Here is a 12875-nt window from a genome sequence, read left to right as displayed (position 1 = left end):
AAAGTGAAATGAACTGTTCTAAACACACTTTCATCCAGAGACAGCATAAAACCTCTTTATAAAGATGCTGGATTTGTCAACGATCATACCATGTTGAAAACACCGGTTCTCGTCCGATCACCGAAGTTAAGCAACATCGGGCGCGATCAGTACTTAGATGGGTGACCGCTTGGGAACGTCGCGTGTCGTTGGCATCTTCTTTTTTTTTTCTTTCACAAATCGTTTTTTTTTCATCGAAATGTAATACACATTTCATTATTCCCCCCAAAAGACATTATTTTAGTTGAATTTAAAGCAATGATTATGTGGGGGACTATTCATTCAATTTCCCATCATCGCATTTGATGCAAAGTAAAATGAACTGTTCTAAACACACTTTCATCCAGAGACAGCATAAAACCTCTTTATAAAGATGCTGGATTTGTCAACGATCATACCATGTTGAAAACACCGGTTCTCGTCCGATCACCGAAGTTAAGCAACATCGGGCGCGATCAGTACTTAGATGGGTGACCGCTTGGGAACGTCGCGTGTCGTTGGCATCTTCTTTTTTTTTTCTTTCACAAATCGATTTTCTTTCATCGAAATGTAATACACATTTCATTATTCCCCCCAAAAGACATTATTTTAGTTGAATTTAAAGCAATGATTATGTGGGGGGACTATTCATTCAATTTCCCATCATCGCATTTGATGCAAAGTGAAATGAACTGTTCTAAACACACTTTCATCCAGAGACAGCATAAAACCTCTTTATAAAGATGCTGGATTTGTCAACGATCATACCATGTTGAAAACACCGGTTCTCGTCCGATCACCGAAGTTAAGCAACATCGGGCGCGATCAGTACTTAGATGGGTGACCGCTTGGGAACGTCGCGTGTCGTTGGCATCTTCTTTTTTTTTCTTTCACAAATCGTTTGTTTTTTTAATCGAAATGTAATACACATTTCATTATTCCCCCCAAAAGACATTATTTTAGTTGAATTTAAAGCAATGATTATGTGGGGGACTATTCATTCAATTTCCCATCATCGCATTTGATGCAAAGTAAAATGAACTGTTCTAAACACACTTTCATCCAGAGACAGCATAAAACCTTTTCATAATGATGCTGAATTTGTCAACGATCATACCATGTTGAAAACACCGGTTCTCGTCCGATCACCGAAGTTAAGCAACATCGGGCGCGATCAGTACTTAGATGGGTGACCGCTTGGGAACGTCGCGTGTCGTTGGCATCTTCTTTTTTTTTCTTTCACAAATCGTTTGTTTTTTTAATCGAAATGTAATACACATTTCATTATTCCCCCCAAAAGACATTATTTTAGTTGAATTTAAAGCAATGATTATGTGGGGGACTATTCATTCAATTTCCCATCATCGCATTTGATGCAAAGTAAAATGAACTGTTCTAAACACACTTTCATCCAGAGACAGCATAAAACCTTTTCATAATGATGCTGAATTTGTCAACGATCATACCATGTTGAAAACACCGGTTCTCGTCCGATCACCGAAGTTAAGCAACATCGGGCGCGATCAGTACTTAGATGGGTGACCGCTTGGGAACGTCGCGTGTCGTTGGCATCTTCTTTTTTTTTCTTTCACAAATCGTTTTTTTTCATCGAAATGTAATACACATTTCATTATTCCCCCCAAAAGACATTATTTTAGTTGAATTTAAAGCAATGATTATGTGGGGGACTATTCATTCAATTTCCCATCATCGCATTTGATGCAAAGTAAAATGAACTGTTCTAAACACACTTTCATCCAGAGACAGCATAAAACCTCTTTATAAAGATGCTGGATTTGTCAACGATCATACCATGTTGAAAACACCGGTTCTCGTCCGATCACCGAAGTTAAGCAACATCGGGCGCGATCAGTACTTAGATGGGTGACCGCTTGGGAACGTCGCGTGTCGTTGGCATCTTCTTTTTTTTTTCTTTCACAAATCGATTTTCTTTCATCGAAATGTAATACACATTTCATTATTCCCCCCAAAAGACATTATTTTAGTTGAATTTAAAGCAATGATTATGTGGGGGACTATTCATTCAATTTCCCATCATCGCATTTGATGCAAAGTAAAATGAACTGTTCTAAACACACTTTCATCCAGAGACAGCATAAAACCTCTTTATAAAGATGCTGGATTTGTCAACGATCATACCATGTTGAAAACACCGGTTCTCGTCCGATCACCGAAGTTAAGCAACATCGGGCGCGATCAGTACTTAGATGGGTGACCGCTTGGGAACGTCGCGTGTCGTTGGCATCTTCTTTTTTTTTCTTTCACAAATCGATTTTCTTTCATCGAAATGTAATACACATTTCATTATTCCCCCCAAAAGACATTATTTTAGTTGAATTTAAAGCAATGATTATGTGGGGGACTATTCATTCAATTTCCCATCATCGCATTTGATGCAAAGTGAAATGAACTGTTCTAAACACACTTTCATCCAGAGACAGCATAAAACCTCTTTATAAAGATGCTGGATTTGTCAACGATCATACCATGTTGAAAACACCGGTTCTCGTCCGATCACCGAAGTTAAGCAACATCGGGCGCGATCAGTACTTAGATGGGTGACCGCTTGGGAACGTCGCGTGTCGTTGGCATCTTCTTTTTTTTTTCTTTCACAAATCGATTTTCTTTCATCGAAATGTAATACACATTTCATTATTCCCCCCAAAAGACATTATTTTAGTTGAATTTAAAGCAATGATTATGTGGGGGACTATTCATTCAATTTCCCATCATCGCATTTGATGCAAAGTGAAATGAACTGTTCTAAACACACTTTCATCCAGAGACAGCATAAAACCTCTTTATAAAGATGCTGGATTTGTCAACGATCATACCATGTTGAAAACACCGGTTCTCGTCCGATCACCGAAGTTAAGCAACATCGGGCGCGATCAGTACTTAGATGGGTGACCGCTTGGGAACGTCGCGTGTCGTTGGCATCTTCTTTTTTTTTCTTTCACAAATCGTTTTTTTTCATCGAAATGTAATACACATTTCATTATTCCCCCCAAAAGACATTATTTTAGTTGAATTTAAAGCAATGATTATGTGGGGGACTATTCATTCAATTTCCCATCATCGCATTTGATGCAAAGTAAAATGAACTGTTCTAAACACACTTTCATCCAGAGACAGCATAAAACCTTTTCATAATGATGCTGAATTTGTCAACGATCATACCATGTTGAAAACACCGGTTCTCGTCCGATCACCGAAGTTAAGCAACATCGGGCGCGATCAGTACTTAGATGGGTGACCGCTTGGGAACGTCGCGTGTCGTTGGCATCTTCTTTTTTTTTTCTTTCACAAATCGATTTTCTTTCATCGAAATGTAATACACATTTCATTATTCCCCCCAAAAGACATTATTTTAGTTGAATTTAAAGCAATGATTATGTGGGGGACTATTCATTCAATTTCCCATCATCGCATTTGATGCAAAGTAAAATGAACTGTTCTAAACACACTTTCATCCAGAGACAGCATAAAACCTCTTTATAAAGATGCTGGATTTGTCAACGATCATACCATGTTGAAAACACCGGTTCTCGTCCGATCACCGAAGTTAAGCAACATCGGGCGCGATCAGTACTTAGATGGGTGACCGCTTGGGAACGTCGCGTGTCGTTGGCATCTTCTTTTTTTTTTCTTTCACAAATCGATTTTCTTTCATCGAAATGTAATACACATTTCATTATTCCCCCCAAAAGACATTATTTTAGTTGAATTTAAAGCAATGATTATGTGGGGGACTATTCATTCAATTTCCCATCATCGCATTTGATGCAAAGTAAAATGAACTGTTCTAAACACACTTTCATCCAGAGACAGCATAAAACCTTTTCATAATGATGCTGAATTTGTCAACGATCATACCATGTTGAAAACACCGGTTCTCGTCCGATCACCGAAGTTAAGCAACATCGGGCGCGATCAGTACTTAGATGGGTGACCGCTTGGGAACGTCGCGTGTCGTTGGCATCTTCTTTTTTTTTTCTTTCACAAATCGATTTTCTTTCATCGAAATGTAATACACATTTCATTATTCCCCCCAAAAGACATTATTTTAGTTGAATTTAAAGCAATGATTATGTGGGGGACTATTCATTCAATTTCCCATCATCGCATTTGATGCAAAGTAAAATGAACTGTTCTAAACACACTTTCATCCAGAGACAGCATAAAACCTCTTTATAAAGATGCTGGATTTGTCAACGATCATACCATGTTGAAAACACCGGTTCTCGTCCGATCACCGAAGTTAAGCAACATCGGGCGCGATCAGTACTTAGATGGGTGACCGCTTGGGAACGTCGCGTGTCGTTGGCATCTTCTTTTTTTTTCTTTCACAAATCGTTTTTTTTCATCGAAATGTAATACACATTTCATTATTCCCCCCAAAAGACATTATTTTAGTTGAATTTAAAGCAATGATTATGTGGGGGACTATTCATTCAATTTCCCATCATCGCATTTGATGCAAAGTGAAATGAACTGTTCTAAACACACTTTCATCCAGAGACAGCATAAAACCTCTTTATAAAGATGCTGGATTTGTCAACGATCATACCATGTTGAAAACACCGGTTCTCGTCCGATCACCGAAGTTAAGCAACATCGGGCGCGATCAGTACTTAGATGGGTGACCGCTTGGGAACGTCGCGTGTCGTTGGCATCTTCTTTTTTTTTCTTTCACAAATCGATTTTCTTTCATCGAAATGTAATACACATTTCATTATTCCCCCCAAAAGACATTATTTTAGTTGAATTTAAAGCAATGATTATGTGGGGGACTATTCATTCAATTTCCCATCATCGCATTTGATGCAAAGTAAAATGAACTGTTCTAAACACACTTTCATCCAGAGACAGCATAAAACCTCTTTATAAAGATGCTGGATTTGTCAACGATCATACCATGTTGAAAACACCGGTTCTCGTCCGATCACCGAAGTTAAGCAACATCGGGCGCGATCAGTACTTAGATGGGTGACCGCTTGGGAACGTCGCGTGTCGTTGGCATCTTCTTTTTTTTTCTTTCACAAATCGTTTTTTTTCATCGAAATGTAATACACATTTCATTATTCCCCCCAAAAGACATTATTTTAGTTGAATTTAAAGCAATGATTATGTGGGGGACTATTCATTCAATTTCCCATCATCGCATTTGATGCAAAGTAAAATGAACTGTTCTAAACACACTTTCATCCAGAGACAGCATAAAACCTCTTTATAAAGATGCTGGATTTGTCAACGATCATACCATGTTGAAAACACCGGTTCTCGTCCGATCACCGAAGTTAAGCAACATCGGGCGCGATCAGTACTTAGATGGGTGACCGCTTGGGAACGTCGCGTGTCGTTGGCATCTTCTTTTTTTTTCTTTCACAAATCGTTTTTTTTCATCGAAATGTAATACACATTTCATTATTCCCCCCAAAAGACATTATTTTAGTTGAATTTAAAGCAATGATTATGTGGGGGACTATTCATTCAATTTCCCATCATCGCATTTGATGCAAAGTAAAATGAACTGTTCTAAACACACTTTCATCCAGAGACAGCATAAAACCTCTTTATAAAGATGCTGGATTTGTCAACGATCATACCATGTTGAAAACACCGGTTCTCGTCCGATCACCGAAGTTAAGCAACATCGGGCGCGATCAGTACTTAGATGGGTGACCGCTTGGGAACGTCGCGTGTCGTTGGCATCTTCTTTTTTTTTCTTTCACAAATCGTTTTTTTTTTTCATCGAAATGTAATACACATTTCATTATTCCCACAAAAAGACATTATTTTAGTTGAATTTAAAGCAATGATTATGTGGGGGACTATTCATTCAATTTCCCATCATCGCATTTGATGCAAAGTAAAATGAACTGTTCTAAACACACTTTCATCCAGAGACAGCATAAAACCTTTTCATAATGATGCTGAATTTGTCAACGATCATACCATGTTGAAAACACCGGTTCTCGTCCGATCACCGAAGTTAAGCAACATCGGGCGCGATCAGTACTTAGATGGGTGACCGCTTGGGAACGTCGCGTGTCGTTGGCATCTTCTTTTTTTTTCTTTCACAAATCGTTTTTTTTCATCGAAATGTAATACACATTTCATTATTCCCCCCAAAAGACATTATTTTAGTTGAATTTAAAGCAATGATTATGTGGGGGACTATTCATTCAATTTCCCATCATCGCATTTGATGCAAAGTAAAATGAACTGTTCTAAACACACTTTCATCCAGAGACAGCATAAAACCTCTTTATAAAGATGCTGGATTTGTCAACGATCATACCATGTTGAAAACACCGGTTCTCGTCCGATCACCGAAGTTAAGCAACATCGGGCGCGATCAGTACTTAGATGGGTGACCGCTTGGGAACGTCGCGTGTCGTTGGCATCTTCTTTTTTTTTCTTTCACAAATCGTTTTTTTTCATCGAAATGTAATACACATTTCATTATTCCCCCCAAAAGACATTATTTTAGTTGAATTTAAAGCAATGATTATGTGGGGGACTATTCATTCAATTTCCCATCATCGCATTTGATGCAAAGTAAAATGAACTGTTCTAAACACACTTTCATCCAGAGACAGCATAAAACCTTTTCATAATGATGCTGAATTTGTCAACGATCATACCATGTTGAAAACACCGGTTCTCGTCCGATCACCGAAGTTAAGCAACATCGGGCGCGATCAGTACTTAGATGGGTGACCGCTTGGGAACGTCGCGTGTCGTTGGCATCTTCTTTTTTTTTCTTTCACAAATCGTTTTTTTTTCATCGAAATGTAATACACATTTCATTATTCCCCCCAAAAGACATTATTTTAGTTGAATTTAAAGCAATGATTATGTGGGGGACTATTCATTCAATTTCCCATCATCGCATTTGATGCAAAGTAAAATGAACTGTTCTAAACACACTTTCATCCAGAGACAGCATAAAACCTCTTTATAAAGATGCTGGATTTGTCAACGATCATACCATGTTGAAAACACCGGTTCTCGTCCGATCACCGAAGTTAAGCAACATCGGGCGCGATCAGTACTTAGATGGGTGACCGCTTGGGAACGTCGCGTGTCGTTGGCATCTTCTTTTTTTTTCTTTCACAAATCGTTTTTTTTCATCGAAATGTAATACACATTTCATTATTCCCCCCAAAAGACATTATTTTAGTTGAATTTAAAGCAATGATTATGTGGGGGACTATTCATTCAATTTCCCATCATCGCATTTGATGCAAAGTAAAATGAACTGTTCTAAACACACTTTCATCCAGAGACAGCATAAAACCTTTTCATAATGATGCTGAATTTGTCAACGATCATACCATGTTGAAAACACCGGTTCTCGTCCGATCACCGAAGTTAAGCAACATCGGGCGCGATCAGTACTTAGATGGGTGACCGCTTGGGAACGTCGCGTGTCGTTGGCATCTTCTTTTTTTTTCTTTCACAAATCGTTTTTTTTTCATCGAAATGTAATACACATTTCATTATTCCCACAAAAAGACATTATTTTAGTTGAATTTAAAGCAATGATTATGTGGGGGACTATTCATTCAATTTCCCATCATCGCATTTGATGCAAAGTAAAATGAACTGTTCTAAACACACTTTCATCCAGAGACAGCATAAAACCTTTTCATAATGATGCTGAATTTGTCAACGATCATACCATGTTGAAAACACCGGTTCTCGTCCGATCACCGAAGTTAAGCAACATCGGGCGCGATCAGTACTTAGATGGGTGACCGCTTGGGAACGTCGCGTGTCGTTGGCATCTTCTTTTTTTTCTTTCACAAATCGTTTTTTTTTCATCGAAATGTAATACACATTTCATTATTCCCACAAAAAGACATTATTTTAGTTGAATTTAAAGCAATGATTATGTGGGGGACTATTCATTCAATTTCCCATCATCGCATTTGATGCAAAGTAAAATGAACTGTTCTAAACACACTTTCATCCAGAGACAGCATAAAACCTTTTCATAATGATGCTGAATTTGTCAACGATCATACCATGTTGAAAACACCGGTTCTCGTCCGATCACCGAAGTTAAGCAACATCGGGCGCGATCAGTACTTAGATGGGTGGACCGCTTGGGAACGTCGCGTGTCGTTGGCATCTTCTTTTTTTTTCTTTCACAAATCGTTTTTTTTCATCGAAATGTAATACACATTTCATTATTCCCCCCAAAAGACATTATTTTAGTTGAATTTAAAGCAATGATTATGTGGGGGACTATTCATTCAATTTCCCATCATCGCATTTGATGCAAAGTAAAATGAACTGTTCTAAACACACTTTCATCCAGAGACAGCATAAAACCTTTTCATAATGATGCTGAATTTGTCAACGATCATACCATGTTGAAAACACCGGTTCTCGTCCGATCACCGAAGTTAAGCAACATCGGGCGCGATCAGTACTTAGATGGGTGACCGCTTGGGAACGTCGCGTGTCGTTGGCATCTTCTTTTTTTTTCTTTCACAAATCGTTTTTTTTCATCGAAATGTAATACACATTTCATTATTCCCCCCAAAAGACATTATTTTAGTTGAATTTAAAGCAATGATTATGTGGGGACTATTCATTCAATTTCCCATCATCGCATTTGATGCAAAGTAAAATGAACTGTTCTAAACACACTTTCATCCAGAGACAGCATAAAACCTTTTCATAATGATGCTGAATTTGTCAACGATCATACCATGTTGAAAACACCGGTTCTCGTCCGATCACCGAAGTTAAGCAACATCGGGCGCGATCAGTACTTAGATGGGTGACCGCTTGGGAACGTCGCGTGTCGTTGGCATCTTCTTTTTTTTTCTTTCACAAATCGTTTTTTTTTTCATCGAAATGTAATACACATTTCATTATTCCCACAAAAAGACATTATTTTAGTTGAATTTAAAGCAATGATTATGTGGGGACTATTCATTCAATTTCCCATCATCGCATTTGATGCAAAGTAAAATGAACTGTTCTAAACACACTTTCATCCAGAGACAGCATAAAACCTTTTCATAATGATGCTGAATTTGTCAACGATCATACCATGTTGAAAACACCGGTTCTCGTCCGATCACCGAAGTTAAGCAACATCGGGCGCGATCAGTACTTAGATGGGTGACCGCTTGGGAACGTCGCGTGTCGTTGGCATCTTCTTTTTTTTTCTTTCACAAATCGTTTTTTTTCATCGAAATGTAATACACATTTCATTATTCCCCCCAAAAGACATTATTTTAGTTGAATTTAAAGCAATGATTATGTGGGGACTATTCATTCAATTTCCCATCATCGCATTTGATGCAAAGTAAAATGAACTGTTCTAAACACACTTTCATCCAGAGACAGCATAAAACCTTTTCATAATGATGCTGAATTTGTCAACGATCATACCATGTTGAAAACACCGGTTCTCGTCCGATCACCGAAGTTAAGCAACATCGGGCGCGATCAGTACTTAGATGGGTGACCGCTTGGGAACGTCGCGTGTCGTTGGCATCTTCTTTTTTTTTCTTTCACAAATCGTTTTTTTTCATCGAAATGTAATACACATTTCATTATTCCCCCCAAAAGACATTATTTTAGTTGAATTTAAAGCAATGATTATGTGGGGGACTATTCATTCAATTTCCCATCATCGCATTTGATGCAAAGTAAAATGAACTGTTCTAAACACACTTTCATCCAGAGACAGCATAAAACCTTTTCATAATGATGCTGAATTTGTCAACGATCATACCATGTTGAAAACACCGGTTCTCGTCCGATCACCGAAGTTAAGCAACATCGGGCGCGATCAGTACTTAGATGGGTGACCGCTTGGGAACGTCGCGTGTCGTTGGCATCTTCTTTTTTTTTCTTTCACAAATCGTTTTTTTTTTCATCGAAATGTAATACACATTTCATTATTCCCACAAAAAGACATTATTTTAGTTGAATTTAAAGCAATGATTATGTGGGGACTATTCATTCAATTTCCCATCATCGCATTTGATGCAAAGTAAAATGAACTGTTCTAAACACACTTTCATCCAGAGACAGCATAAAACCTTTTCATAATGATGCTGAATTTGTCAACGATCATACCATGTTGAAAACACCGGTTCTCGTCCGATCACCGAAGTTAAGCAACATCGGGCGCGATCAGTACTTAGATGGGTGACCGCTTGGGAACGTCGCGTGTCGTTGGCATCTTCTTTTTTTTTCTTTCACAAATCGTTTTTTTTTTCATCGAAATGTAATACACATTTCATTATTCCCACAAAAAGACATTATTTTAGTTGAATTTAAAGCAATGATTATGTGGGGGACTATTCATTCAATTTCCCATCATCGCATTTGATGCAAAGTAAAATGAACTGTTCTAAACACACTTTCATCCAGAGACAGCATAAAACCTTTTCATAATGATGCTGAATTTGTCAACGATCATACCATGTTGAAAACACCGGTTCTCGTCCGATCACCGAAGTTAAGCAACATCGGGCGCGATCAGTACTTAGATGGGTGACCGCTTGGGAACGTCGCGTGTCGTTGGCATCTTCTTTTTTTTTCTTTCACAAATCGTTTTTTTTCATCGAAATGTAATACACATTTCATTATTCCCCCCAAAAGACATTATTTTAGTTGAATTTAAAGCAATGATTATGTGGGGGACTATTCATTCAATTTCCCATCATCGCATTTGATGCAAAGTAAAATGAACTGTTCTAAACACACTTTCATCCAGAGACAGCATAAAACCTTTTCATAATGATGCTGAATTTGTCAACGATCATACCATGTTGAAAACACCGGTTCTCGTCCGATCACCGAAGTTAAGCAACATCGGGCGCGATCAGTACTTAGATGGGTGACCGCTTGGGAACGTCGCGTGTCGTTGGCATCTTCTTTTTTTTTCTTTCACAAATCGTTTTTTTTTTTCATCGAAATGTAATACACATTTCATTATTCCCACAAAAAGACATTATTTTAGTTGAATTTAAAGCAATGATTATGTGGGGGACTATTCATTCAATTTCCCATCATCGCATTTGATGCAAAGTAAAATGAACTGTTCTAAACACACTTTCATCCAGAGACAGCATAAAACCTTTTCATAATGATGCTGAATTTGTCAACGATCATACCATGTTGAAAACACCGGTTCTCGTCCGATCACCGAAGTTAAGCAACATCGGGCGCGATCAGTACTTAGATGGGTGACCGCTTGGGAACGTCGCGTGTCGTTGGCATCTTCTTTTTTTTTCTTTCACAAATCGTTTTTTTTCATCGAAATGTAATACACATTTCATTATTCCCCCCAAAAGACATTATTTTAGTTGAATTTAAAGCAATGATTATGTGGGGGACTATTCATTCAATTTCCCATCATCGCATTTGATGCAAAGTAAAATGAACTGTTCTAAACACACTTTCATCCAGAGACAGCATAAAACCTTTTCATAATGATGCTGAATTTGTCAACGATCATACCATGTTGAAAACACCGGTTCTCGTCCGATCACCGAAGTTAAGCAACATCGGGCGCGATCAGTACTTAGATGGGTGACCGCTTGGGAACGTCGCGTGTCGTTGGCATCTTCTTTTTTTTTCTTTCACAAATCGTTTTTTTTTCATCGAAATGTAATACACATTTCATTATTCCCACAAAAAGACATTATTTTAGTTGAATTTAAAGCAATGATTATGTGGGGGACTATTCATTCAATTTCCCATCATCGCATTTGATGCAAAGTAAAATGAACTGTTCTAAACACACTTTCATCCAGAGACAGCATAAAACCTTTTCATAATGATGCTGAATTTGTCAACGATCATACCATGTTGAAAACACCGGTTCTCGTCCGATCACCGAAGTTAAGCAACATCGGGCGCGATCAGTACTTAGATGGGTGACCGCTTGGGAACGTCGCGTGTCGTTGGCATCTTCTTTTTTTTTCTTTCACAAATCGTTTTTTTTCATCGAAATGTAATACACATTTCATTATTCCCCCCAAAAGACATTATTTTAGTTGAATTTAAAGCAATGATTATGTGGGGGACTATTCATTCAATTTCCCATCATCGCATTTGATGCAAAGTAAAATGAACTGTTCTAAACACACTTTCATCCAGAGACAGCATAAAACCTTTTCATAATGATGCTGAATTTGTCAACGATCATACCATGTTGAAAACACCGGTTCTCGTCCGATCACCGAAGTTAAGCAACATCGGGCGCGATCAGTACTTAGATGGGTGACCGCTTGGGAACGTCGCGTGTCGTTGGCATCTTCTTTTTTTTTCTTTCACAAATCGTTTTTTTTTCATCGAAATGTAATACACATTTCATTATTCCCACAAAAAGACATTATTTTAGTTGAATTTAAAGCAATGATTATGTGGGGGACTATTCATTCAATTTCCCATCATCGCATTTGATGCAAAGTAAAATGAACTGTTCTAAACACACTTTCATCCAGAGACAGCATAAAACCTTTTCATAATGATGCTGAATTTGTCAACGATCATACCATGTTGAAAACACCGGTTCTCGTCCGATCACCGAAGTTAAGCAACATCGGGCGCGATCAGTACTTAGATGGGTGACCGCTTGGGAACGTCGCGTGTCGTTGGCATCTTCTTTTTTTTCCTTTCACAAATGGTTTTTTTTTCATCGAAATGTAATACACATTTCATTATTCCCACAAAAAGACATTATTTTAGTTGAATTTAAAGCAATGATTATGTGGGGGACTATTCATTCAATTTCCCATCATCGCATTTGATGCAAAGTAAAATGAACTGTTCTAAACACACTTTCATCC

At 38.1% G+C, this 12875-nt stretch overlaps 37 non-coding genes across 37 annotated transcripts; all 37 read left to right on the top strand.

Moving 5' to 3' along the window:
• The first annotated feature begins 75 nt into the window (after positions 1-75).
• LOC129782103 (5S ribosomal RNA) lies at positions 76-194 on the top strand. The gene has a single exon (XR_008744378.1). It is a non-coding gene; the product is annotated as a 5S ribosomal RNA (ribosomal RNA).
• A 229-nt stretch (positions 195-423) lies between these two features.
• LOC129782101 (5S ribosomal RNA) lies at positions 424-542 on the top strand. Its single transcript, XR_008744376.1, has one exon. It is a non-coding gene; the product is annotated as a 5S ribosomal RNA (ribosomal RNA).
• Positions 543-772: 230 nt separating this feature from the next.
• On the top strand, positions 773-891 carry LOC129782100 (5S ribosomal RNA). The gene has a single exon (XR_008744375.1). It is a non-coding gene; the product is annotated as a 5S ribosomal RNA (ribosomal RNA).
• A 230-nt stretch (positions 892-1121) lies between these two features.
• On the top strand, positions 1122-1240 carry LOC129782099 (5S ribosomal RNA). The gene has a single exon (XR_008744374.1). It is a non-coding gene; the product is annotated as a 5S ribosomal RNA (ribosomal RNA).
• Positions 1241-1470: 230 nt separating this feature from the next.
• Positions 1471-1589, top strand: LOC129782098 (5S ribosomal RNA). Its single transcript, XR_008744373.1, has one exon. It is a non-coding gene; the product is annotated as a 5S ribosomal RNA (ribosomal RNA).
• A 227-nt stretch (positions 1590-1816) lies between these two features.
• On the top strand, positions 1817-1935 carry LOC129782097 (5S ribosomal RNA). Its single transcript, XR_008744372.1, has one exon. It is a non-coding gene; the product is annotated as a 5S ribosomal RNA (ribosomal RNA).
• Positions 1936-2164: 229 nt separating this feature from the next.
• On the top strand, positions 2165-2283 carry LOC129782096 (5S ribosomal RNA). Its single transcript, XR_008744371.1, has one exon. It is a non-coding gene; the product is annotated as a 5S ribosomal RNA (ribosomal RNA).
• Positions 2284-2511: 228 nt separating this feature from the next.
• On the top strand, positions 2512-2630 carry LOC129782095 (5S ribosomal RNA). Its single transcript, XR_008744370.1, has one exon. It is a non-coding gene; the product is annotated as a 5S ribosomal RNA (ribosomal RNA).
• A 229-nt stretch (positions 2631-2859) lies between these two features.
• On the top strand, positions 2860-2978 carry LOC129782094 (5S ribosomal RNA). The gene has a single exon (XR_008744369.1). It is a non-coding gene; the product is annotated as a 5S ribosomal RNA (ribosomal RNA).
• A 227-nt stretch (positions 2979-3205) lies between these two features.
• Positions 3206-3324, top strand: LOC129782093 (5S ribosomal RNA). The gene has a single exon (XR_008744368.1). It is a non-coding gene; the product is annotated as a 5S ribosomal RNA (ribosomal RNA).
• A 229-nt stretch (positions 3325-3553) lies between these two features.
• Positions 3554-3672, top strand: LOC129782092 (5S ribosomal RNA). The gene has a single exon (XR_008744367.1). It is a non-coding gene; the product is annotated as a 5S ribosomal RNA (ribosomal RNA).
• A 229-nt stretch (positions 3673-3901) lies between these two features.
• LOC129782090 (5S ribosomal RNA) lies at positions 3902-4020 on the top strand. The gene has a single exon (XR_008744365.1). It is a non-coding gene; the product is annotated as a 5S ribosomal RNA (ribosomal RNA).
• A 229-nt stretch (positions 4021-4249) lies between these two features.
• Positions 4250-4368, top strand: LOC129782088 (5S ribosomal RNA). Its single transcript, XR_008744364.1, has one exon. It is a non-coding gene; the product is annotated as a 5S ribosomal RNA (ribosomal RNA).
• Positions 4369-4595: 227 nt separating this feature from the next.
• On the top strand, positions 4596-4714 carry LOC129782087 (5S ribosomal RNA). Its single transcript, XR_008744363.1, has one exon. It is a non-coding gene; the product is annotated as a 5S ribosomal RNA (ribosomal RNA).
• Positions 4715-4942: 228 nt separating this feature from the next.
• LOC129782086 (5S ribosomal RNA) lies at positions 4943-5061 on the top strand. The gene has a single exon (XR_008744362.1). It is a non-coding gene; the product is annotated as a 5S ribosomal RNA (ribosomal RNA).
• Positions 5062-5288: 227 nt separating this feature from the next.
• LOC129782085 (5S ribosomal RNA) lies at positions 5289-5407 on the top strand. The gene has a single exon (XR_008744361.1). It is a non-coding gene; the product is annotated as a 5S ribosomal RNA (ribosomal RNA).
• Positions 5408-5634: 227 nt separating this feature from the next.
• On the top strand, positions 5635-5753 carry LOC129782084 (5S ribosomal RNA). Its single transcript, XR_008744360.1, has one exon. It is a non-coding gene; the product is annotated as a 5S ribosomal RNA (ribosomal RNA).
• A 230-nt stretch (positions 5754-5983) lies between these two features.
• LOC129782083 (5S ribosomal RNA) lies at positions 5984-6102 on the top strand. Its single transcript, XR_008744359.1, has one exon. It is a non-coding gene; the product is annotated as a 5S ribosomal RNA (ribosomal RNA).
• Positions 6103-6329: 227 nt separating this feature from the next.
• Positions 6330-6448, top strand: LOC129782082 (5S ribosomal RNA). Its single transcript, XR_008744358.1, has one exon. It is a non-coding gene; the product is annotated as a 5S ribosomal RNA (ribosomal RNA).
• Positions 6449-6675: 227 nt separating this feature from the next.
• Positions 6676-6794, top strand: LOC129782081 (5S ribosomal RNA). The gene has a single exon (XR_008744357.1). It is a non-coding gene; the product is annotated as a 5S ribosomal RNA (ribosomal RNA).
• Positions 6795-7022: 228 nt separating this feature from the next.
• On the top strand, positions 7023-7141 carry LOC129782080 (5S ribosomal RNA). Its single transcript, XR_008744356.1, has one exon. It is a non-coding gene; the product is annotated as a 5S ribosomal RNA (ribosomal RNA).
• A 227-nt stretch (positions 7142-7368) lies between these two features.
• Positions 7369-7487, top strand: LOC129782078 (5S ribosomal RNA). The gene has a single exon (XR_008744354.1). It is a non-coding gene; the product is annotated as a 5S ribosomal RNA (ribosomal RNA).
• Positions 7488-7715: 228 nt separating this feature from the next.
• LOC129782077 (5S ribosomal RNA) lies at positions 7716-7834 on the top strand. Its single transcript, XR_008744353.1, has one exon. It is a non-coding gene; the product is annotated as a 5S ribosomal RNA (ribosomal RNA).
• A 227-nt stretch (positions 7835-8061) lies between these two features.
• LOC129782104 (5S ribosomal RNA) lies at positions 8062-8181 on the top strand. Its single transcript, XR_008744379.1, has one exon. It is a non-coding gene; the product is annotated as a 5S ribosomal RNA (ribosomal RNA).
• A 227-nt stretch (positions 8182-8408) lies between these two features.
• Positions 8409-8527, top strand: LOC129782076 (5S ribosomal RNA). Its single transcript, XR_008744352.1, has one exon. It is a non-coding gene; the product is annotated as a 5S ribosomal RNA (ribosomal RNA).
• Positions 8528-8753: 226 nt separating this feature from the next.
• On the top strand, positions 8754-8872 carry LOC129782075 (5S ribosomal RNA). Its single transcript, XR_008744351.1, has one exon. It is a non-coding gene; the product is annotated as a 5S ribosomal RNA (ribosomal RNA).
• Positions 8873-9100: 228 nt separating this feature from the next.
• Positions 9101-9219, top strand: LOC129782074 (5S ribosomal RNA). Its single transcript, XR_008744350.1, has one exon. It is a non-coding gene; the product is annotated as a 5S ribosomal RNA (ribosomal RNA).
• Positions 9220-9445: 226 nt separating this feature from the next.
• On the top strand, positions 9446-9564 carry LOC129782073 (5S ribosomal RNA). Its single transcript, XR_008744349.1, has one exon. It is a non-coding gene; the product is annotated as a 5S ribosomal RNA (ribosomal RNA).
• Positions 9565-9791: 227 nt separating this feature from the next.
• LOC129782072 (5S ribosomal RNA) lies at positions 9792-9910 on the top strand. Its single transcript, XR_008744348.1, has one exon. It is a non-coding gene; the product is annotated as a 5S ribosomal RNA (ribosomal RNA).
• Positions 9911-10138: 228 nt separating this feature from the next.
• On the top strand, positions 10139-10257 carry LOC129782071 (5S ribosomal RNA). The gene has a single exon (XR_008744347.1). It is a non-coding gene; the product is annotated as a 5S ribosomal RNA (ribosomal RNA).
• Positions 10258-10486: 229 nt separating this feature from the next.
• LOC129782070 (5S ribosomal RNA) lies at positions 10487-10605 on the top strand. Its single transcript, XR_008744346.1, has one exon. It is a non-coding gene; the product is annotated as a 5S ribosomal RNA (ribosomal RNA).
• A 227-nt stretch (positions 10606-10832) lies between these two features.
• LOC129782069 (5S ribosomal RNA) lies at positions 10833-10951 on the top strand. The gene has a single exon (XR_008744345.1). It is a non-coding gene; the product is annotated as a 5S ribosomal RNA (ribosomal RNA).
• Positions 10952-11181: 230 nt separating this feature from the next.
• On the top strand, positions 11182-11300 carry LOC129782106 (5S ribosomal RNA). The gene has a single exon (XR_008744380.1). It is a non-coding gene; the product is annotated as a 5S ribosomal RNA (ribosomal RNA).
• Positions 11301-11527: 227 nt separating this feature from the next.
• LOC129782102 (5S ribosomal RNA) lies at positions 11528-11646 on the top strand. The gene has a single exon (XR_008744377.1). It is a non-coding gene; the product is annotated as a 5S ribosomal RNA (ribosomal RNA).
• Positions 11647-11874: 228 nt separating this feature from the next.
• Positions 11875-11993, top strand: LOC129782091 (5S ribosomal RNA). Its single transcript, XR_008744366.1, has one exon. It is a non-coding gene; the product is annotated as a 5S ribosomal RNA (ribosomal RNA).
• Positions 11994-12220: 227 nt separating this feature from the next.
• LOC129782079 (5S ribosomal RNA) lies at positions 12221-12339 on the top strand. Its single transcript, XR_008744355.1, has one exon. It is a non-coding gene; the product is annotated as a 5S ribosomal RNA (ribosomal RNA).
• A 228-nt stretch (positions 12340-12567) lies between these two features.
• On the top strand, positions 12568-12686 carry LOC129782068 (5S ribosomal RNA). Its single transcript, XR_008744344.1, has one exon. It is a non-coding gene; the product is annotated as a 5S ribosomal RNA (ribosomal RNA).
• Positions 12687-12875: the final 189 nt, after the last annotated feature.

This window comes from Toxorhynchites rutilus, unplaced genomic scaffold (genome assembly GCF_029784135.1).
Source record: "Toxorhynchites rutilus septentrionalis strain SRP unplaced genomic scaffold, ASM2978413v1 HiC_scaffold_362, whole genome shotgun sequence".
In the NCBI taxonomy this organism is placed as follows: Eukaryota; Metazoa; Arthropoda; class Insecta; order Diptera; family Culicidae; genus Toxorhynchites; species Toxorhynchites rutilus.
The sequence above is the reverse complement of the archived record's forward strand: the minus strand, read 5'-3'. Positions and strand labels throughout refer to the sequence as shown.